Below are 25,704 nucleotides of genomic sequence, written 5' to 3'. Positions count from 1 at the left end.
TGATTTTCACAGTGATTCAATTTACACACTGCTCCGGGTGTGTGCTCACAGTGTGAGTGTGTGTGTGTTCACTGCTCTGTGTGTGTGCATTTCGGATGGGTTAAATGCAGAGCACAAATTCTGAGTATGGGTCACCATACTTGGCTGAATGTCACTTCACTCACTCTCTATAAGGTAAGGTTTATAAGGCAACATCAAAAATAACAGGCCCAAATTCTAAATATCCCAAATGCCACCCTCAGACTTGTGTTTTGCCTCAGAGTTCTAATTTTGATGATGCAACACTGCATAGACTGTCGGCTACTAGTCTGTTGTAAAGTCTGCATCAATGTGTGCAGCTGAAATGAGGTTCCCGGACATGGATTAGTGAAAAAAGTGGCTGCTTCTGGAATTGCATATGCTCTTGAGTATGTACTTATTTTGAATAAGTAACAACTTTAAAAAAGTATGTTCTATACAGTAAGAATGTGTGTACTGTGAATGTCATTTGGACATGTGCCTATGTTGACATTATTATGTGAGAGTTGCGTTGGTTTCACTGCCATTCACAAATCTTCCCCCAGGGCCTCATGAGACAGTAAAGTGTCCATCATGTACACACTTCAGAATCTCACCTGAAGTAGTAGGTTATCCAGGTTCCTCTTGTCCGCACTTAAGTGACACAAGAAGTATGTCCGAATTTACAGTATATGAGTACTGTATATATTTTTGTCACATACTGTTTTCCACTTACTATATATAGTCGAGTATAGCGCTTTATACAATAATGGCTGTGTAAAGAGCAGCTTTACAGTGTTAAACATCAAAACAGTTTGTCAATAATGCAAGAAGTCCTTTCATTTGGGAAAATCCATGTACATCAATTGTTGATTGTGTAGCATTCACCATGTGCAGCCCATCTAAGGCACATTTTCACAATACACATGGCTTCCATCATGACACCCCTCCTGAGATACATTTACACTGATGTAACCCCAAATGGTATGCCTGCCAGAGGGTCACTAGATGGTTTTCACATCTGCCTAGCACCCCTTTTGGTGTCCTCCTAGGAGATTTGCACCAGGGTAATTTTGTCCATCCATTAGTGGTGCATAGTGAAGATATGCAATTGAGGTTGCTGCTAAAATGTCTTCGGCACCTGAAAAAATGTGCGATTAGGAGCTCTGGTTGTGGTGTTTGCTCGCACCACAAGAGGAGACTTGTTTTGCTGCTGTCAACTCGGATGTGTGATGCTTTTTGAGAGTTGAACAAAACATTGTGCATGTCCAAGGTTTAGCCTGCAGACCTCTCGGAGAGACCAGAAGACTACATTTTGACTCTTGAGAACAAGAGTTGTGATAACGATGTGAAGTTTCAAATTGCTGCATAAATGCATCTTGCTCGACTCTGCAGGGATTGAGCTTCCTGTGTCTTTCCACTTCATCCCATGCTCTTGTATCCTTGTATGTTTGACTTTTGTCACCTTCCATTGCAAGGATGATTTTAAAGGTTCAGTGCCACACTAATACCACAAAGGGATTCTCTGGCAGCAGAAAGGCAGATGAAAATGTGAAACTGCTACACCACTCCTGGTTGCCAACAAAGCTGAGCTTGAATTCCTCAATGCATATTAAGAGGAAACTGTTGTCTGAGTGGCTCCTACATTGCAATGGGGACATACTTTTGTTGAGACTGTTCTCTGTGTATTGCTGCCAAGCCTTGCAGATCTTCCTGCTCTTTTTGAGTCCATCTGAGAAAATATTTTTAGCTTCAAGTAGAGCCGCATTGTGATGTCACACTTAAATCTTTTGGAGATAATCTCTAATCTCTCTGGGTTCTTGCTAGAATGGGATTTTCATGATTTCAAATATGCTGAAAAACCTGTAGCTAACAGTAGTTAAACCTGCAATTCATTGTTACACGTGTAAGTGTACACAATGCCCACTAGAAATGGACACAAATGATTAGATAAGGATCTTAGGGACATAAGGATTACAGGCAATGAATGTGGGTCACACACTGTTATGAGAGAAACCAACCACTCAATGGATTACATAAATCCTCCACTGAAGGTCAGTGTGAACAGGGGTCAATACAAGGGTTACGAAAGCCCATCTGCTTGATCAGGAATGCAATACAGGGAGGCAGCTTTACGCACCATAGCATGAAGTTACCCTAAGGGCTGGTTCTTGCTGATCGTAACCCAGTGTTTTTGAAGGGTTAAAGGCGCAATATGTAATTTTTCTGCTTTAAAAATAGCAGAAATCACTATATCTATGTTATATATATTTTTTAGTTGTGTACTTACATCATCCCGACAGTTTCCACGAACTTTCAAATCCGGAGAAAATTATAGTTTAATTAGAAGACACGGCACGTTTCTTTATTTCCGTTTTGTCGCCCGTCTATGGCGTCATATAAACTTTGACCCCTCTAGTTTATCTAACTTCCTGCGGAACCGCCAAATACAAAGGTGAACAGAATCAAAGACGAGACGAAGAAGAAAAAATAGTAGCCTTGATTGAGATTATTAATTTTATATTTATATTCGTATTTAAACCTCAATCAATAACTTAGTTATGGATCATGATTATGCTTTGTCTGCACGTTCTGTGAAGCGCAAACGCACGGGTGAAATAAATGACCCGAGATGGTTTTGGGACAAGAGAAGCTACAAGACACAGTTAAATATTGGAGTTGCATTTCCAAGATAGAGAGAGCTTCGTGACAAGCTGAAACTACAGAGAGATGCCAAACTCGCTTCCATTCTGATAAACAGGTATGCATCCATTCAGCTAACTTTATATATCCGTATATTTTGTGAAACGATATGATGTCTTGTGTAAAACGCAGACGGACTAGCTCTCATGTAAATCTACATTTGTTCTATATCTAGCTGAATAAAGTAGCTTCAAATGCAGTTCTCTAACTTGTTCGATATCATAGTATAACGTAATTATAATTATTAACGAAAGGCGGTCGTGTTTTTTTAACATATATTACTACTAGCTACATGGAATATTGATTTGATAGGGGTCTCATAATTCATATAGATGGTTTCATCTGGCGCACGGTCGTGTATATCGGTCTGGCTGCGGTGCCTTCTACAAACGCAGTTAAAGTCAAGGTGATGAGTAGACTGAAGTTGGGCTTAGGTGTTTGTGCTGCGGGGTGTGTTTCCCATACATTTATTTATTTTTGGAGACTCGCCACAATTTTAAAACTGATCTTTTTTCAAAAAGGCTTCATTGAATAAACATGAGTAACGTTACTTACTGCACGTTTCATAATAATAATTCCTTACATTTATATGTTTAAATATCAAAGCGAGGCACAGGTGTTTTTATATCGCTGTATTTCTGAAGGAAGACTTGCATGTTATATGCCTGATAGCAGCGTATGAGCATACCAGCTCTGCTTCGTTTACAGCTGTTATTGGAGAAACCTCTATTTCTCGCGCTTTATGTCTATGCTTTAAAACATCTCCTGTTGGCAAATAATGAATTTGCATTTTCATTAAGTCCACCTGATCCACGCAGCAAACATTTTGTTTGTTATCAAAAAATATCTACTCTAGAGGGACTTGGCTGTTGTTATTGATTCTATTTGGAAGTCTACCGGAAGTTAAGTTAGGTCCACAAAAGCGCTCATGCGCAGTAACGTTTGTTTATATTGTTGCCGTTGAAACCGTCTCTCAGTTCGAAAAGACCTGATTGTCAAAATACTAAGTTAGAACGAGTGAGGAATGATAGGGAGCGACAGAGCGCGTGTTCCAATGAACAACAACTCCCATGAGCCTTAAGCTCTTTCCCGACGTCATCAAAGTACGTCTTATGTTATTATTTTGATTGAGTGACCCCTGGTGGCCAAAATTCCATACTGCGCGTTTAACTCACACAATCATGTGTATTTTGTCCCTCAATGCAAAGACGAGAGAAGGAAAAACTGACTATGACTATGCATCTTGGGGATGCAAATATATAGGTATAGATAGTCTTGGTCCCTATTTCTTTCTTCATTCCATGCTCTACTCTGTACTCTTCCAAAAAATCTTTTTGGAACTTTGAATTTTAACTACTCACGTTATTACTTCCTTGCGATTAATCCACTTGTTGTATTTTTAATTTGTTAGTCGTTTTAAATAAAAAAATTCTTCTAAATGTATACATGTAAAATTTAAGATACTGATCTGGATTTGAGTCCCAATTATTTATTCATTTATTTATTTATTGTAAAGGAGAAAGGCCTGAAACTAAAGTAATGCATTTTCTATAGGTTTTAATACCATAATTAAATCACAACCTTGAGGGATCAAGTCTTGTGAATTGTATTTTCTTATTTGTTTGTAGTTCTGTGTCCTTTTATAGGATGACAACACAATTACACGTGCATTATTAGATTTGCTCGGACTTGCTTGCTGAATCTTAATGTTTATGATATATTGCATGCAAATTAATTTGTTTAATTATAATTATTTTAATATGTGTGAAACTACATAATATGCAACAACTATGCCACATTGGAAATACCGAAGATTTTTGGTATGCCACTGACATAAATTGCATACTGCAAAACTGATGTGTATCTTATGAAAGTATGCTGTTTCAAACATTGCAAGTCCCTTAAGTGCATTTTTTTTTTTTTTTTTTTTTGTGATTACAGAGTCTCACGTTTACTCAGCCATTTTCACATATTTAGAGCACAAATAAAATGTGAGTTCTTTGGTTATAACAGCAACTCTACTATCTGAGTCAAAGACTGGATAGGAAATAGACCTTAACCTCCACTTAGACTGATTGTATCATTTGGGTGGTGCTCCCTTGACCCACATTCTTAAGGCTAGCATCCTCTCAAATGACAGGTCAAAGAAAGAGCTGCGGTTTGTGTGTAGTCAGTGAAAAAAAGAGCTCCATTACAGTGTGGACGGGCTTTGATGAAGTGCCATTCAGAAAGGTCCTGGTTTCAGTTCAACCTTTCATATAGTCATGATAATTACCCCTAACAGCACTAATGGATGGCACAAAAGAAATGAGTCAAAAGCTCAGGAATGCGAAAAGATTATCATTATTCTCTGATTAAAATATGATTAGTATGCTTACTTTTGTAAGCGATGCCCAGATGGTCAAAGTGTGTAAAAGAGGATTAATAGTGTGCCAATTAAACAGGCAGGTGTTCCATTGTAGTCATATTCTTGTACTTAAAGGAACACTCAACTATTTTAGAAAATTTTCCGACACCCCTTGAGTTGAACAGTTGTGTTTTACTGTTTTTTAATTCATTAAAGCTGCGGTAGGGAACTTTTGACGCTCTAGCGGTTAATAAACAGAACTGCTTGCGTCTTGCGGAAGAAGATCATAGCCGGAACTACTTCTCTCTGTTTATGTCTATGAAGAATCACAACGGTACTGGGTTACTCCGCCGCGGTATCCCCGAAGCAATCTAAAATTGTCAGAATATAAACACTTATTATAGGTGCACCCTAGTGATTCAGGACAAGCCAAAAACACGGTTTGGAAAATGGATCCATGGTGTACTCGCTTATTATATACATTTTTCTACATTTTGAACACAAACAAAGTTACGGACCGCAGCTCTGATTGGTTGTTTCTTACCGGGAGCGATGGAGTTTCTGCAAATGGCAATAGGACACTGGGAGGAGCCAGAGGAGCTTGATTTTTTTCATAGATTATCTGTCTCATATTCTACTGTCAGGACATAATGACAGGTTTAATAAATATGTAAAAAATATTTTATTTTACAAAAGTTCCCTACAGCACCTTTAAGCCTATCTCTGGGTCTGGCGGTAGCACTTCAGTTGTAGCTCAGCATAGATCATTGAATCTGATTAGAAAGTCAGCATCTCACTCAAAATTGACTTGTAATCTATTGTAGTTACATTGTGTACTTAGACCGATGGAGAATGAAAGTTGCGATTTTTTTTTTTTGATATGGCTAGGAACTATGCTCTCATTCCAGTGTAATAATCAAAGAACGTTGCTGCCATACCATGAGTGCAGGAGGCGCAGTGATATTATGCAGCGTCTGAAAATAGTCCCCAGTTAACTTCCAACGGTAGCCTATTTTAGGCGCTGCATAATATCATTGCGACTGCTGGACCCATGGTACGGAGTGTTACTTTCATATTTAGGATGTTGCCATTAAAGTTGACAGACCTGCCAAACTACGCTTGCAGATAGGTTTGGGATCTGTACCAATCTGGGTAAATAAATAAATAAATAAATAAACAAATATATATATATGAAGAGTTCAGATGCAAAAGCCTCTAAGTGCCATCTGAAAGTTTAATCTAAAATTAGGATTTTTATCCTGTTCAGTTATTTCACTTTAATATCCTGGAAAAGGACCTGCACATTTCCATTAAAGTAAAATGACTCAACCTATGCATAGGAGCTTAATAAAAATCCAAATTTTAGATGAAAATTTTCAGATGGCACTTAGAGGCTTTTGCATTTGAATTCTTCATATATAATAAAACATATTTTCTGATGTTTAAACCTGTTGCATGTTGTCAAGGAAGCATCAGGATACATCATTAATTATTTACATTACAAATACAATCCAATCATTAACCTTGGAGTAATAGTTTGAGTGACTGATGCATTGGATCCTGTTTACACCTGTATTTAGAGTTGCACTTAATATTAACACCATCACACTCTCACCATCTGGCTGTTCAGGAGCGTGAAAGAGAGTGTGAACTTTACACTTTAGAGTTGCTGCTAGAACATTGTCCAGAGAGGTTCTTGAAGGGTTTACTTTTAACAATCATCTGTCCAACAGCCGTCAGCTCCACAGTGAATTGTACATATACATATGTCTTAAGGTTATTTTCTGTCTGGGACCACTGTTCCAATCATAAAATAACCTTAAAACACATGTATATGTACAATTCACTGCAGTTTTCAGCTGAAATGAAAATGAAGGAAAACATCAACTTTTATTCATTTTCAGACAAAGTATAATTGCAGATTGTTGATTAGCAAAGACTGTTTCTTGCACAATACTGTTATGACCAAAGTGCGTTATTTCATTATATAGAGAAACAACAACAACAACAAAAACATACCAATCAAATTTGAGAAAGCACATCTAATTGCATTATTATTTTTTTATATTTATTTTTTTCGTTTTCATTGCTAATGAATTAATAATAATAATTAAAACAATTATTGTGGTCTTTTTTTCTTTCTTTGCTTTCAAAATGTTAAACCACAGAGATGTTTTTTGGTGGGGAAAGGATGAAGCATGAACCACATCAGATTACATGTTTATGTAATTACAATACAGTCTTTGAGATTTTATAATCTTGGTAAACCATATCACATTCTCAGCAATTGTTAGAATTAATATAAAATAAGTTACTGGGCAACTGTTCTTACTCGCACTTGGAAATTGTTGAGTGATAATTGAAGGTAAACTTGCTCAGTAGCTCACCTGGTACAGGTTGTGATGCAGAGCTCTGGGGCATGAGTCCTATGAAACACAATACAGATGCAACTAAAATGGCATAGTTGCTTCAGCAAATTAACTTTTATCTCAGGTTTACCTTTAACTCTACCGATTAGGTTTAGGTAGAGTTTAGAGCACAGGTAGGAGCTATTTAAAAAAAAAAAAAAAAAAAAAAAAAAAGATTTATAGAGCATTAACTCGCCAGTTTTAGAGCCACTCACCAGACTTTTAATATCTGACCTGTCTTAACACTTAAAACAACCAGTGTAATAAAATTCATTTTCATGACTTTAGCACATTTTACCTTGATATTGCCAAGAAATTAGCAAGAAGCAATGCAATATCTTTGGCACAGCCATCATTTCCCAATTAGCCTGGGCTGTTTTTAATGTTTCTTTTGTTGTTGTTGTTCTTTTGTGTGTGCGTGTAAAAAAAAAAAAAAAGAGTCTTACTCTGTGTGAATGGGTCTTACCTATTTGAGTCTCGCAACCGCACGACTAGAATATTTTGCCTGGCTGTTAGTGTGAAGTAAGAGTTGAGAACAATTTCAAACAGATTTCTACAGTTCTCTCTCTCAGAGTAGCTGGGTTTCAGAGAAGCCTATAGAGTACGAGCAGTATCCTTCCACAAACTTTCACAAATGCACACACGAGCAGTACTTCCTCCAAACCGCTCCCTCCACAAATCCCAATTCACACGACAACTCCCTTCTCTCCTCGTCCATCTCCCCAACTACAAATATTAAATGTGCAGAGTGATAACACAGCCAGGAAGTCAACATTTAAAGCAAATGTCAGCAACATGTTGAGGCCTCCTGTCCAGTTCTCAGTCCTGACACTGCTCCCGAGTGACTATTGAGTCCTCACAGCTGAGGATTTAATCATTTCAGTCCTCTCGTGGCCACTGGGCTTGTCAAAAAACACGAGCAAGGAAGGAAATCATGGCGAGGCAAATTAAAGCAAGGCATCTCCGGTATAACCATCACCAAATTATTCAGCGACAAACTCTAGCTATAGCTCAGGCACAAAGCTTTTGTCTCTATTATTTGTAATTCAGTTCTTTAGTGGCTCTATAAATACACTTCACTCTTCAGCAAAACATATACTGCATCTATCTATATATATATTCTTTGTTTTTGAATCCTAACATGCAAAAATACATGGTGCTACCCTATATTTTTAGGACGCATCTTCATTACAACATTTTTTTTTTTTTTTTTGTAAAAGTTAATCAATAATTCACAAAAGTTCATCAGGTGCTGCATCTGGGCCCACTGAACTATGCAGAAATGTGCAGAGTTTGATTTAAAATGGTCTTATTCACAATGTATGTTATATTTTGATTATTATTATTATTATTATTATTTAGAAATCAAGTGTTTCGATAAAAAAAAAAAATATATATATATATATATATATATATATATATATATATATATATATATATATATATATATATATATATATATATATTTCTGGTGTACAATGAGAGTCATATATTGGTGTTTCTTTCATGTTAGACAGTTTATTTGTATGCATTTATTAATTTGTTTTAGTTCATGAAATATTTATATTTTCTTATATGAAACTTTCGTTTATTTTTACTCTTTTCACATGCCTTTTATTTTACTTTTTACACTTGTCCAAGACCTATACTTTTAACTTTACAAAGTGAAAATCCATCATAAAAAGACAATTTTATGATTAAATTAATTAAATTAAATTATTGTTTTAAATGATTCATCTAAACAAAGTGAAATATACACAAACCATTTCAATATTTTGCATAAAAGACAGTGTCAGTGAAGATCTTGAGACAACATAATGTTAGAATAAAGAACAAAGTAGAAATAAAGGTAAATATCACATATATTACCAACATATTAGTATTGTGCATAATTTCCACTAATTTACGACAAATTATGCAAAGTGTTATAAAATATGATTTAATTGTAAATATTTTGGATATGTAAAATGATAGATATGAAATAAGCTTTAGTTAAAGGGGAAGTCGTGGCCTAATGGTTAGAGGGTTGGACTCCCAATCGAAGGGTTGTGAGTTCGAGTCTCGGGCCGGACGGAATTGAGGGTGGGGGGAGTGCATGAACAGCTCTCTCTCCACCTTCAATACCATGACTTAGGTGCCCTTGAAGGCATCGAACCCCCAACTGCTCCCCGGGCGCCGCAGCATAAATGGCTGCCCACTGCTTACGGTGTGTGTGTGTGTGTGTGTGTGTGTGTGTGTGTGTGTGTCTTCACTGCTCTGTGTGTACACACTTAAACAAAGTAGTCATACAATTTATATATATTTTTTTATTAATTTATTTATTGTTAATTCTGTCATCAACCTGTCCAATATTTTATTTTATTTTATTTTAATTTGGTGTGGTATCTGTTGGGTAAAACCTGAACAATTAAAACATTTTTTTTTTTTTTATCTTGAACTGTGTTCTCGCCACGAGTATGTTTTTCAGCAGGTTTGCAGAGACAAACCTAGTTTTAAAATAACTTATTGAAAACAATTACTTTACATCATTCAAGACACCTTAATTAAGCGATTCCTGGTATGTGAGAAGATCACATCACATCACAGGAAAAAGTAAGAATAAAATTGTTGCCTGGGTCCATTTTTGACCCACATATGCGTTTTGGGAATTGCTGAAATTATTGCAGGCACTTCATTTTCGAAAGGTTCAGCCAGCAAGTATTGCATTAGACTTTCAAATAAACTTGAGCTCCTTTCTCATAAGAGATTGGCACAGCAATAAGGAAAGTGATTTCAAAGTGTTGCAGGACTGAACGGCCTGGGGTGTTGGTTAACCATACTGTTTTAATTAGCACTATGTACTTCCAGACTGATATCAGAGAATGTAATTGGAGTCGGAACAAGTGTGTGCCATTTTCATTTTTACATTTCTGGAGCATGATTGGTGAATTGCTCGGCTTTAAGTGCATTCAAAGGAGAAGTCATAAAATGCCAACAAGTTTAATGGAGAAAGAAACTTTTCAAATCCTTTCTCCCAGAAAGTTAATTACCGACACCACTACTGCACGATGAAAAATGTCATGGCTTTTGCTATCAAGCCAATTTCCTTAAATTAGTATTACTTGAGGAAATGTGATTTGTATCTGAACAATGCTGCACCACACACCTGCCACAACAATATTTACACTCATTTGAATATTCACTCATGTTTTCCAACATTAGTTCTTGATTGTTCCTGTCTAAAACCCCAGCGCTTCTCCCTTCGAATGACACGGGGCTGCAGAGACAGACATAATCTCGCTCATTATGAGGAATGTAATTGGAGCAGTGTAGTTGTGAGGATGTTATCGGAAATAAACAGCACGTCAGGCAGCCGCCCTCCAGCTTCAGAGCTCCTGGGGAGCTGTAATGAGACTAATAACATTAGCTGTCTGGGCAGGCTTCTCTCCACTCTTCCATTCTCTGTGGGGAGTCAATCATAGGCCACGAAAAACCGGGCACATACAGGGGGGGCTGGCCGTTTCATCGCACGTCTTGAAAATGGAAGATATCTGCAAGACCAAGAGTAATGAAATAGAAATGAATAACAAAACTGTTAGCATTTCTTTAAGGATTAATGAGCCCTTACAGTTACGCTGGTGTCATTATTAAAATATTAGGACTCATTGTCAAGAGCTGTTTAATAACTTTATCCAAAGTTGCTAATAGCTAAAACTCTAAATCTATTTATTAGTGATAAATGGGGTATTGCTGAGGCATAAAATTGTTCGTACAACTACAGCACATATTAAGAGAGCTTATTAGGAAGCCTCACTGTTGCTCATATTAACAAACATTGAAGGGTGCAAGTCCACCAATTATCAGATACGGCTGAATTGTCCCCCCAAATATTTGATATCACTGATGCAGTTTTCTTGCACTCCATTACATTGGTTGAACAGTGATGGCCAGTGTCAAAATGTTTGAGATGTCCAAATGAATCAAAGCAAGCTGACAGAAATTCTGCTGACAGAAGCCTAATGGGAATTCCTTAGAATAGGGAACATTTATTCACTATTAACTATGACTTTTCCCTCAATAAATTCCTAAATTCCTTCCTTTGCTGCTTATTAATGGTTAGTAAGATTAGGTATTGGGTAGTACTAAGGTCATGTAGAAAAAGGCATTATTATGTGCTTAATTAGTACTGATACATGGGCAATATTTAAGTAATATGGCAGCTAAGAAGCAACTAGTTAAGAGACCCTAAAATACTGTGAATTTGAATGCAAAGCTTCAGCTTTTTAACCATGAGAGACTGTTAAATATTTAACAGAAGAGCCTGTCCTCCACCAAAATAACGACCATGTAGGTCGTTATGTGCAAGCATTTATTACAACCTATATTTACGTTTTAAAGTTAAGCACCCTCTAGCGGGTGTAAAAATAATGACAGTATCGCGTTGCATCTGTCGTCATGAATTGACGTATAACGTCATTACCAATCAAAACGCACGTTGATTTAAATGCAATGTATGGGTGTTTTACACCAATCTCACAGTATTTCCTACATATTTTACTACTGTAGGTGGCTTATTCGTTCTAATGACCACACCTAACCCTACCCCTAAACCTAACCCTCACAGAAATCATGCTAAATTCTGATTTATTGAGCATATACATTTTCGTGCACGTCTGTTCCCCGGGATCTAACCCATGATTACATATCAAGGTATAACGCAATAATCTACTAACTGAGCTACACGAAACGCAAACCAGAGGACAAATAAAAGAGTACAAAACATTAATATGAAAACGACCTTTTGCCGATAGGGGCGCAATTGTAGTATACGCTCTGATGAGTCGTATTTCAGGGATTTGGAAAAACGACCAATACAAGCGTAATGGTTGGAGGACAGGTTGACCTTTACACATGGTTAATTCATGTAATGCAACTCATAATTAAATATGAGAGACAGGAGACTTTAACAAGGCTGTTAAGGCATGTAGGAATAGAATTAAGAGGGCATTTGCATCTTTTATTTGCAAAAAGTTAAAATGCACAGCTTTACAATGTGTTCTAGTTCTTTACATATTCTTTCCTTCTTTCTTTACTCTTTTTTTTCTTTATTTAATTTTAAACCGTTAATTTTGTTCATTTGTTTAAAAGAAACAATTCATCCAAAGTAGATACATTAAAAAATAATAAATATATATATATATATATATATATATATATATATATATATATATATATATATATATATATATATATATATATATATATATATATATTGGGCTTTGAGACTTCAGATAGTGCTGCTGGTTGAGGAGGTTATTACTTTTCTGATTGAAGTGGGCTCTTCTGACTTGGGCCTCCTCATCAATACCCTAGCAACCACTCAGAAGACCTTAGCAACACATATAACAATGCACAGACAACTACTGACACACGATACAATAACAGCAGTGAGGTTTGCATACAGAAACCCCACATTTTCTTCAGAATCTTTGATATGAAACTATTCACCCATCATCTTTGCATGTCAACAAAGTCCGTGGACAACCCATAAATTATGTCTGTCACATTCAATAGCATAGATACTCTCTCTAAAACATTTTCAGCTGTACGAGTTGTACCTCAAATGTGTTTGCAGTTGACATTGCAGGTTTGTGGTCCTGACTGACTGTATGTGGCAAGGCTGTGGACCGCCTGTCAGTCATCCGTAATCCCAGTAGGAGGCGGGGTTACAGAGGCCTGCTCCCACCCCCTCTGAGACCCCTCCACTGGGCACAGCTAGATCAAAGGCCACCGGGTGGCTGGGAGTGACAGATGGACCTCATTTGAAGTCATGACGAACTTCAGCTAGAAAGAGTTGAAGCATCTGGGGGCAATAATGGGGAACACAGCAGATAAGAAGCTTATTGTGAACACTGATGTGTAGGAGGGAAAAAAATGAGGGGGGTGGAGGGTTTGAGCAAACATGGGGAGATTTATAATCCAAGCATGCGTGAGCATTCAATAGAGACATATCATCTGAAAGAGTGAAAGAGACAAAGAGATAGAGAGAGCTCAGCTGACAGCATTTAAAGCATCACAGATGCGATCCCAACATGATGACAGTTCTGAAACATAGTCAGCAATATTATAATGTTGTTTGAGATACTTTAATTTGGTGAATTTCCAAGGCAGCATCAAATTTAATTTTTTCAAAAAGATGAGTGAAACATTCTGCAAGACACTTAATTGCAATAAGTAAAAGTTTACATTTGTATTAAAAGCAATAAGCTGAATTTTAGAGTGCTTTTTGACTTACTTAAGTAGATGTAACAGTATTTTTTTTTCAATCTAATTTCATAATCACTACTGTCTTTGAAATATGGTAAGTACAGTTAAATGTACAAACATGCATCATTTATAGTAAACTATCAAGCATTTATGGTCATCTATAATATTAAATGTCATTTTTATTGAATGTTGTATTTAAATAGATTTGCAATTGCATATTTGCAATAATGAAGTGGCAGTTTATCTAATTTAAATATATTAATGTCAATGTTATATTGAATAACAAAGTAATTACGTACATTACATGTGCTTTTGTATGTAAGTCAACATGACAAAATATGTCCTTAAATGCTTATTTAAAGAACAAAAATAATTGTTACAAAACAACGATTCAATCAACTGTATTCAGTTTTGTCTACATGGATGTCAATTGAGGGAAAGCTTCACTAAGCTGAATAAACAGCTTTTGTGAGGATACAGCTTATTGTTTAATCTATGAACAAATCTTCAATGTGTTTTGTATGGTGTTATTTTTTAGTCAAAAGTTATGATCGTGTAAGACATGCTCACGAGCACATTATGTTATTTCACACGTGCAAAAATGAACCTTCAGCTGGCATGATAAAAGTACTTGCGCACAAATTCAACAACCGAGAGGTGTACATGTAGCTGCGAGCGAGCGCCTGGCATACTCTCATAGGTTAACTCTGCTTGTACAGTGGAATCCTGCTCGCGCACAGCGAGCTTCTGCTCGCGGAGTGCTGTTTTGCTCGCCCAGTGGATTTCTGCTTGCTCAGCTGATTTCTGCTCCCTCAAGTCTACACTGTAAAAAATTGCTGTAGTTTCTACAGCAAAATTTTACAGAATTTTACTGTATAAACATTTTACAAGATGCAGCTGTAATTCGCAATGCATTATGGGTCAAATAAGGTTTTACAGTTGTTAACAGTATATTTCCACCTCAACTGTAATTAATTTACAAGAAGCAGGTGTTTCCTACACTAACTTACTGTAGTGTGGCATTATGGGATTGCGCATGCATCATTCAAATTCAGAAACCCAGCCGACTGGAGCAGCCCGAGAACGATTGAAGATAAGAGGCTTTATTCATAATTCCTGGTAAGTTCACTTAATTATACTTATTTAAGTTAATCTATAAGCGATTTCATGTCACAATAGCCTCCTATCCTGACATTTAGTGGCCTTGGTAACTTCTGTGCAGTAAACTGGGAATTGCTATCATAGCATAGTTACGCCAAATGTTCGATTTTTGGAAGTAAAATGTTCTTATTGAGAGCATTTAAAAGTAGTGTTTACCCAATGCGAACGATTGTCATAGTAACTAACGTTACTATCTATCTAAATAACTGATGAAGAGCAAAATTTGAAATTTAATTCGTTTATATGTGTTCAACTATCCCATATTGACTCGACGCCTTACTATAATAAGTGAAAGACATCTTTATATACCTGACTGGACAAGTTAGCCTGATTAAAAAAGAAAAAAAGAAAAGAAAAAAAGACAGAGGAAGCATCGAAACGCGAGAATGATTCTGATTATATTAACGTTTCATTCAACATCAAAAAAGCTTAACAGCACACATAAACTCACAGAAAATACATGAGGTAAGTTAAATGTTCAATTGTTGAGTTTATTTATAACATATAAGAAGCATCACAAGTGAGCTGTTTTGCTGAGTATCATGATTGCAAATACATAGTTCAGTAAACAATTAGTTAACAAGTTACTCACTTTTTTAGACACAATATTAACTGTTGTTGTATATTTCACCGACGAATATAGTTCCAAACAGAGACCAAAGCAAAACTATTTTGCTCATTCTCAAATCAAAACTCTCCAAACTTGAGCTAAATGATTCATCTTTTTGAACATGTCTTTTTGTTTACAGCGTAAATAAACATAGAAAGCATGTCCATGTGACCCAGCTGACACAGAACAGGCTATGAAGTGTGTGTCCAACAGATACTCTTCAAAAATGGCACTACACTGAAGCAGAGGAGGTGAATTGTTGAATAAATCTATGAATAAATGAATACATTTTTGTTTTCTTTGCATACAAAAACTATTGTGGTCGCTTCATAACGTTACGGTTGAACAAGTGATGGACTATTCTGATTATGTCTTTCATACTTTTCTGGGCCTTGACAGTGTTATATACTGGAGAGTCTATGGGACAGTCACAATCTTCCCAGTTGCATTCAGAATATCTTAAATTGTGTTCCGAAGACGAACGAAGCTTTTACGGGTTTGGAATGACATGGAGGTAAGTGATTAATGGCAAGATTTTCATTTTGGGGTGGGGTAACCTTTTAAGTACTGGTAAATGCTGATTGCATTGTATAAGTGGCATTTTGACATTTATTTTATTGAGCTAGTTTCATTTGATACATAACTTTATCCTGATGATTTTGCTTGTTTTTATGTGCAGATGTTTTCTTGGAATCACAACACTCACTGGATACAAGACGGATACATAGAGGCAAAACAAGTGGAAAAGTCTCAGAAGAGGGACAACCCTCATGTGTGCTCATCTCAGAAAGTTGATGGACTTTCAGTTTGTATTTATTAAATTGTCTTTTGCAGGAATATTCTTAATTTAATAGAACATAAGCTCAAACAACAGAATTTGTGGTTTAATGTTGATTCCAGCATTTTATTTGAATCCTTTTCTTTAAAACATTTTATTTTTATTTTTAAATGTTTAAAAAAATTATACAAATTCTGTTGATTGACCTTCATTATAGAAAGTTGAATGTTCTACTCTGAATGTGGCTTTTTTAAAGTTATTTGTGATGCTATTGCTTGGTAACTTAACCCAACTCCGTGCTTCCTCTTATGAGAGCTGTCAATCAAGTTACAAGGATGTCCCTGTGTGAAAGTGATCAATCATAAGAGGGTCAGTGCCCTCCTTGGTATCCACCCCCAAAATGTCAAAAGTCATGTAGACTCAAGGGAGCAGAAATCAGCTGAGCGAGCAGAAATCCACTGCGCGAGCAAAACACTCCGCGAGCAGAAGCCCGCTGCGCGCGAGCAGGATTCCACTGTACAAGCAGAGTTAACCTATGAGATTATGCCAGGTGCTTGCTCGCAGCTACATGTACACCTCTCGTTTGTTGAATTTTTGCACGAGTACTTTTATCATGCCAGCTGAAGGTTTTGCGTGTGAAATAACAATGTGCTCGTGAGCATGTCTTACACACTCATAACTTTTGACAAAAAAATAACGCCATAGTTTTGCGCTAAACAATAGTTTTGGACTGAGCTATTTTTAGAGTTTACTCAAAAAAAAAAAAAAAAAGAGAAGAGTTTTATAAGAGAAGTCATAGACTTTTTGCAACAGGTGGGATTCAGCTCATGACTCATTCATTAGCTGTTTCTCATTTCAAAGGCTGTGCTCTCCGGAGGTTGCATTCGAAGGCTACATATGTCATCAAGGCTGTCTCATTTAAAAAAAGGATGTAGGAATCTCCGAATGTGACCTTTTTTCACCTCATGCATCATTCACTTCTACAGATAACCCACAATTCTTTGAGTCATCTTAAACAACTGTTATTTATTTGAAAACAATGGCGGCGCTGACAGATGTAACCAAAGACTATGTAACGTTACTAGCGAAGATGCAAATGTAAAAAAATAAATAAAAATAAGTATTAAATGGAAAAAAAGGAAAGTATTTTCACTTTTTTTTGTATTACCTCAGTTGGTAGATGTGGTAAACAGGATTACAAGTGTTTAGTGACATTTAAATGTTGAGAACAGTACTTCACTAGCAAGGAGAGAAATTGTAAGTTTGTTTAACTCTCAGTTATTTTACATTTAGGGTGCATTCACACTTGGTTTCGCTTGCCTGGTCCGAACCCAAGTTTGTTTGCTTAATCTTACAAACATTCTACAATAAGGTGATTTCTACATTTAGTTTTATGAAATTAATTTTCAATATTTTAATCTTCATTTAACTAGCGTGAGAGTGCAACAACATAACAACGTGATACTTCCTGTTTCCTTTCCAAGGACGTCTTGTTTAATTCTGGGCGAGGACACTCTGTATGTGCATCCATTGGAAGATGTGACCTACCTACAAAGGCTGCGACCTCCAGAGAATGCAGCCTTCGAAATGACACACAGCTAGTCCTATGGTATCTGTAAATGGATATTGAGTCGAACAACTCTGACTGAACTTCAATGATGTCAAGGCTATAATATGATCGCTTATCAAGGCACATGTGATCCAAGTTGACAGTTACACTTTCTCCAATTATAAGTAATACATTTGGAATGGAGTGTGGAAAAGAAACAGAATCGATTCACCTTATCACAAGTCACCATCAAAATGATTTTGAGACTTCATATTTCTGATGCTTACATTAAATTGCCACTAAGTACACTTAAGTGGCATTTTATTTCATTTATATTATATTACCTGAAAATACAGATTTTATTTATTTATTTATTCATCTATGTATTCATTTATTTATTTATGTGTATATAATTACACAGGTACAGTGGGGTTTAAAAAAATATATATATATTTTGCTCTTTGTCTGAAATTCTAAAACTTTCTCTTCGGTGTCAGATTTTTGGACCCAATTTATATTTAATCATCTTACATGATTAAATACATTTACAATTAATCATATTCATACGTCAAATTCTGCTGGTCAGCTCTCAGCATCTCACAAAAGCCAAAATCATGTTTAGCTTGCTTCTTTTGTTGGCTGATTGCACCTGTTTAAATGCTCTAATACAATGCACTTAGCAGCCGTATGCTTATTCTGGACTTTAATGACTTTAACTGATTTTAGGCACATGATCTATAGCTGTTGTAATGGATGACGCTTCTTTTCCTTATTGATGCCAGTGAGAAAGTAAAGTAGAACAGACCCACATAGATTAAAAAAGACATCTCACTGCCTCTTATGTCACATTTTCCCCCCCTTATTAGCCAGTTGTGGTGAACCGTGTCATTTCTGTTGACAATTCCCTTGGAGCGACAGGAAGATTCTATTACATCTGTTTACTGGCTTTTGAATTTTGAGCATTTTAAGAGGGTTTGAGAAGGGCTTGTAAACATCAAAGGACCACAGTCAGCGGGTGTGCATTTCCAAAGATTACATGCTTATCTGTGACCAAAATATTCCGAAGAGGGGGAAGAAGAGTACAAGCATCATTAAGAAGTCTACTAACCTATTTCCGCCATTTAGTGCTTGTTTATTGTGAATACATTCTTTTGTGCCGAAACAAAACTCCCACATTTATAGGAATGAAACCGGATGAAAAACATTTTCCAAAATAATCAACAAAACATTCAGAAATAATTAAATACAATTATAGCTGTATCGGAAAGCAAAGAATGAAATCTCTAAGCAGAAAATATCTTGGATGAATATGCAGCATGTAATAGTGTCAGCCTGAAAATGGAAGCAGCAAAAAATATGTGTGCTTAGCTTGAGGGCCCGTATCTGTATAACTCTGATAAATCTCACTAAAGCCTCGCAGCCACATTTAGTATTAACATCTTTAGCATGAAAAGAAAAAGATTCCGTTGTGAAAATCACTTCTTAAATCTTAAATTAAATTACTTTATTTTATTTTATCGAGTTAAGAGACAATCCAGTTTAACTAAGCGGGGCATGCTATGTGGCATCATACAGATCATAAGTTTAACTTTTTATACATAAAAAGAGAAACTGTTCAGCCAAAAATGTTAATCCCATACCCGTGTACTGCCCCTGTGGAAATTAATATATTATATTATCATTATTTATTTTCAATTGACCAGTTCATGGTGACCATACAATCAATCAATCAATCAATCAATCAATCAATCAGTTGATCAGTCGATCAATGGTACTTTAAAGAACTATTTGCTGAATGTTCTTTTATGGCAGGGGTGTCTAAACATGTAATGTAGGAAATTATGTACATTAATGTAAAAATAAACCTTGACAGAGTGATCAGGATCTGAGCAAGTTTTTCAGAGAGTGTTTAAAATGGACTACAAAGGTCAAACAGAGCTGAAAAATGGTGAATCAAATTGTTGCCATCAATATTTCTTGCATGCCTTAAATCTCATGCAATCAAATCCTTTTCAAGGCAAGTCAGCTATATTGGGATCACACTCAGACAGCTATTTTCAGTCATGCAAGCACATCAAGCAATTGAATGAGAAATGCCAAATCACTTTATGGCTTTTATTTTTGTGTGATATCTGGAGCTTCCAAAGCTGTTATCAAACAATAATTGTCTTAAAGATATAGTGATGATATTGGCAGCTTTTTTTGTTTGGAACAGGGGTATTTATTTATTTTAATGGCACAATGAGCATTCCAGTTTCTCACATTCATTGTAATAGCTTACCTGTTTCTGTGTTTATACTGTCACTGGTTAGTCACCATATTTTATCTTAGAACTGCAGCAGAGGGAAAATCAGTGAATAATGACAATTATTTGTATTATTATTATTATTAGTATTATTATTATTATTATTATTATTATTATTAAATAATAATAACAATTATATATATGAATATGAATAAGTCTGTGTTTATTTTAAATTACCCCCAGTTTACAGCCTGGATGAAAGTCAGAGGTAGTCTGTACATGTGAATTGACAGATTTCATAGAAAACTGCATAATGTATGATGGTTGTCAGGGAATATTAATGAAATTATCTTTATTAAATTGATTAAACCATGTGATCAAAGACTACACTAATAACATTTATTCATTTATCAGATGCTTTTATCCAAAGAAGCTTACATATGAGGAATACAACAAGCAAGAACAGGGAGGGATCAATGAATAGTGAATGCATAGAAACAGGTAAGTGCTGATGGAAGAGATGGGGAAACTTGATGTGGTCACTATGAACTGGTTTTAAAGAGAAGAGTTAAAAATATTTATCTGAGATATAAATAAGAAAATCATGAATATGATACATTTCATTATCACAATAATAGTTTTTTTTCTGATGCACTGTGAAATAAATCAGGAATGTTTTGAGTAAAAAAAGTTTTGAGTAAAAAAAGCATAAAGCAACATGAGTTTAAAATCAGTTATTTATAATGCATTCATAAATTTGTTATTTGTCATTTATGATAACTGTTACAGTTGCTGTTTCTGATTTTCTCTACATGTCAGTTGCTGAATGGAGAATGTTGCTCCTGAATCCATGCTAGATGAACAAATGTCTCACTGGGTGTTATGAGTGCAAGAGAAGGGCGAACAAGGGAATGGCTTTTGTGGGATGAGGACAAAAAAAAAAAAAAAAAAGATCAATACCAGTTTCTTCCAAATTGCACTGGAAAGCTTATGAGAGTCCCGACTGCATTCATTCAACACTTTTCTCTACTTGACTTCACCTATTATAATCATCACATTTCTAGGAACACTGAAAGAGGTCGCGAACCCTCCCTGTGATTTCTGACATCTACTCCTCTACTTTTCCAGTATTTTACACACGCTTTATCTGAAATGCAATGCATCTCCATGGTGTTATTATTTCTTACAAGGCCAATTTCACAAGTACAGAGATATAAGTAATTCCATCTGTTGAAGCTGTTTTGGTTATCTTTAAAATTGTCATTCCAATTGTCAAGCTCAGTCTTTTTTAATATGATTTATTTTCATCTAGATTCTCAATGTTACTTGGGTTCCCCATTCAATGTTTTTTTTTTTAGCATTAACAGTTTAACACTCAAGGTTAGGGTTTTGTTCAGTATGTAAGAATATATGGTCAGTAGTTATAGTCTGAAGAGTTGTACTCATGCTGCAATTTCATGTTGGGTTCATGTTGCTTTAAAAAAAAAAAAAAAAAAAAACAATTAAGGGATACAGTTCACCCCCAAACACCGGCGGCGCCAGGGGGGGTCTTGGGGGGTCTCAAGACCCTGCCAAAAAATGCCTTGACCCCCCATTTGACCCCCCAGCCTGATTAAAAAATATATATATTCGGGATAAAGATCCAAAAATGTTTCTCTTCAAACTACGCAGAACAATAATAAATAATAATTATTTCGACATTTATTCATACACTGAACCGAGAACCGTTTCTGTCGGACGCGTCCGATTCGAGAACCGATGAGCTGATGATAACTGCGAATGCGTGATTCAGCGTGAAGCAGACTGACACAGAGCGCATCTGAACCGAACTGATTCTTTTGGTGATTGATTCTGAACTGATTCTGTGCTAATGTTATAAGCGCGGGTAAACCAAAGGCTTGAATGAAGGGCAATCATCGCCAATGACGGCATTACATCGAGCGCAAAAGAACCGGTGAACCATTTTTTTTTTTCAGCTGGTTTATTTGATCGAATTGTCCGAAAGAACCGGTTCACTTGAGCACCTGCTCCTTTGCCCCTTAAGTGCCCTTTTGTCAAAGCAAAATTTCCTCAATTTTTTGTTTGTAATAACATAAACTTTTGTGAATGCCTACTCACGCCCAATCATAATATTAGTACAATTTATTAATAATAATTTAGCCATAAATAAAATGACCAACATGATGACCGTTCACCTGACTACGACCTCATCCAACCGGGAAGATTCCTCATGCTGCACGCGCATTTTTTAATTGCTAGAGGATATTTTCAACATCGTGGCAGCTGGTAAGTGGTGTTTCATTCTCAGCGAAGTGATTTTGGTGTTTATTTACTTATTATTATTTTACAAGAACGATGTGATGTGAGAACATGCAGATACGTTGTTTATATTGCTGTGTGTAGCCTGTAGTGTAGAAGTAACACTAGCGTGCTGTTTGAGGGAGAAAAGTTTCACAGGCATCGAGGGGTCTGGTCTTTTTTATGTTATTTGAATAAACTTTTATTATATTAAAGTACTTATTCATTTTTAACACGTAAAAATTATTATCACAACACTGGTAAGGCTTATTCAGATTTTCTCATTCTCTGAATTATCATTATAAAAATAAAAACAATTCAGAAATGAATTAAAATATAATTATATTTTAAATGTGATGCAAATATTTTTTTCTACAATAGAAACAGTGTTTACAACAGCAAGACCACTTTAGCCTGTAAACTCAATATTATCTATCTGGAAATAAATGTAAAAATATCAATGTCAATAAAAATGAATAATATACCTGACATGAAAGTGCAGTGTGAAGGATATGAATAACAAATGTAGCCTGTCATTTGTTTACATTGCAAAGGTGTTTTTGTTGTTTAGTAGCAGAAATATGCAGTTATTAGCCATGTCCACTGTATTTTTTGTTGGTTTTCATGAGACCCCCCTTGAAAAGACCAGGACCCCCCATTGCCCCCCAATCAAAATTGGCTGGAGCCACCACTGCCCCCAAATGCTGTTGAATGCTGTTAATTCATTCACCCTCAGGCCATCCCAGATCTATGTGACTTTTTTCTTGTGTAGAACACTTAATAAGTTTTTAGCGGAAACCATGGAGGAATGAAAACCTTTAACATAAGCATAAGATTGAATCAACACTTGTCTGACAGTCTCTATAGGATCTGGAAAACCATCAGCTGTAGGCTGATGAAAATGTCCATATCATAATTAACCTTATCTACAGCCAAAGCACATTTAAATTACTGTAGGATCATGTTCATTGAATCAGTGAATCACACAACATTTGACCCAGGTGAACTATGCCTACAATGTCTGCATTTGCTAAGGATCTGGTTGGATTTGTAGAGCTGTTTTGTCATAACATCAATTTGTTGGAAAACCTTGAAGGCTAATTCAACCTTGGGTTCCTTTGTAAAATCTAATGGATTTTAAGGAAAGAGGTTTTCGATGTATGTGTGAAATACGGATTAGGGTTAATATTGCTTAAAAAGACTTCAGATTGCTAGAAACTGCTTTTATAACAGTCAAGGAAAGAATTTTTTTTTATTTTATTTTTTTATACCAGAACATCATGTGGCAGATGTAGCTTTTAGTAGCAACAGTTTTTCTGAAGTTTAGAGGTAGGATGAATTCAAAGGATTCACATGAACAAACAAACATTAGTAAACATTTACGGTTTGATTTGGAAGACAGAATTCAAAGTAGATTTCTAAGAACATCATTCCTCAAAGAACACAAACATATTCTTCCTGAAGACTGGTTCAATATGGCACAACTTGCTCTTGAGTTATTACATAAAAGCAATCCAATAAAGAGCTAAAGCTTAGCTTGAGGAAAGAGACAGACATTCATTTTGTTTAAGTTTTTTTTCCATCCTGTTTGTCCTTTTATTCTTATAATGTGTTCTTCTAATAAAGGGATCATTCACCCCAAAATGTGCTTAAAATGTGCTTTTCCACATGCCGTTCAAGTTTGATTCTTCATCAGAACAGATTAAATAAATTTAGCATCAAATCACTTGCTCACCAATGGTCCCTCTGCAGTGAATGGGTGCCGTCAGAACGAGAGCGAAAAGATAAAAACATCACTGTAACCCCCAAGTAATCCACACCACTCCAGTCCATCAATTAATGTATTGTGAATTGAAAAGCTGCATGTTTGTAAAACACAAATCCACCATTAAGTCATTTTAACCTTAAAACATCAAAATCCCCCCACATATTTATTTAGAACTGTTCTGGACTGGTTTCACTTGAAAAAGGTGCATCATCTGTGCACATTTCTCTCCTGATTCATCCAAGATGACCTTTCAGTAGAAAAAAAGTATTATTGATAGAGGACTGTTTTGATGAAGAAAGAAACTCATGTACATCTTGGAAGACCTGAGGTTGAGTGCATTTTCGGCAAATTGTTATTTTTGAGTGTATTGTTCCTTTAAAGCAGAATTGATTAAAGGGAAGTCAAAGTATTTGCCTCAATTTAGACTCAAATACTCACTTCACATTAATTGCTGGCAGTGTGTCTTAATATCACAATAATGATTGACTGATTGATTGATTTAGTTATTTGATGGTCTGTTTGTGTAAAAGGTTATAATTTGTACCAGGCTTTTGCTGGTCTTGTTCATGAAATATTGTGCCACATTTCAAAACATTCTTCTGACGTGCCTTTAAACACAGTATGTTTATTTTACATGATTTTATCAGATTATTCTTTAAAATATTTTAGTAAATGAAGCCAAACTTGGAGCAACGTGTCTTGAGGTGGCAAGGGACACATCAAGGACCACAATGGAAACAAGTGTTTAACTTTATTGTGTTATGCTTGATAAATGTATGGTGGTCAAGAGAGATCAATGCACAGCAACCAAATAAAATAAATAAATAAATAAATTATGAAAACATCAGTTTGACAACTCAAATGCGGCAAATACTCACAATGTGACTGAATTCAGTAATGCAGTGCAGTAATGCACTCACTTCTCAACCAAATACAGAAACATGACGCAAATACTCACATACCAAATTGGAGAAGTTTAAGGGAACTGCAACAGCGCTTATCCATGCTTATCAACGTCTACTCTGAAATGTGAGATTTTTTTATTTTAAAATCCGCTTCATGCGATTCTTTACCTTGTTTGGATATTATTAGCCTAAATAAGCTGTAAAAAATACAGTTACAGTAATTTTAAAGAGAATACCGGAGGCTAAATTTCATGTTTTTTCATGCCCTCATGTTGTTTTTTGTAATTGTGTGGAGTCATATGAAAGCATGAACTTGTAAACACTTTCATAGTTATCTCAAAAAAATGGCCTATACATTGCATAATATGCTATTACATTGATGCCAAATATCAATTGAGACAAAAAGCACACATGGATATTTCAGATTAGTTTTATGATAGACCCCTCACACCCTGCTGAAAACACCTCAGTTTAATGGTGTGAGAAAATTAAAGGTGAAATATTCAAATTGTTGGTGTGAGGTGTGGAATATATAATGAGTTGCTATTCATCAGGACACTCTCTGTAATAATTCAGGGAGTACGGCTCATCATTAGGTTTATTACTGATTCATTTCACCATCTGTCTTCCTCTGGAACATCTACAGTGGAAAAAATAAATAAAAAGAATAAAAATCCACAGTATAAAAA

The sequence above is a fragment of the Carassius auratus genome, chromosome 49 (genome assembly GCF_003368295.1).
Source record: "Carassius auratus strain Wakin chromosome 49, ASM336829v1, whole genome shotgun sequence".
In the NCBI taxonomy this organism is placed as follows: Eukaryota; Metazoa; Chordata; class Actinopteri; order Cypriniformes; family Cyprinidae; genus Carassius; species Carassius auratus.
Note: the sequence above shows the minus strand (reverse complement) of the source record.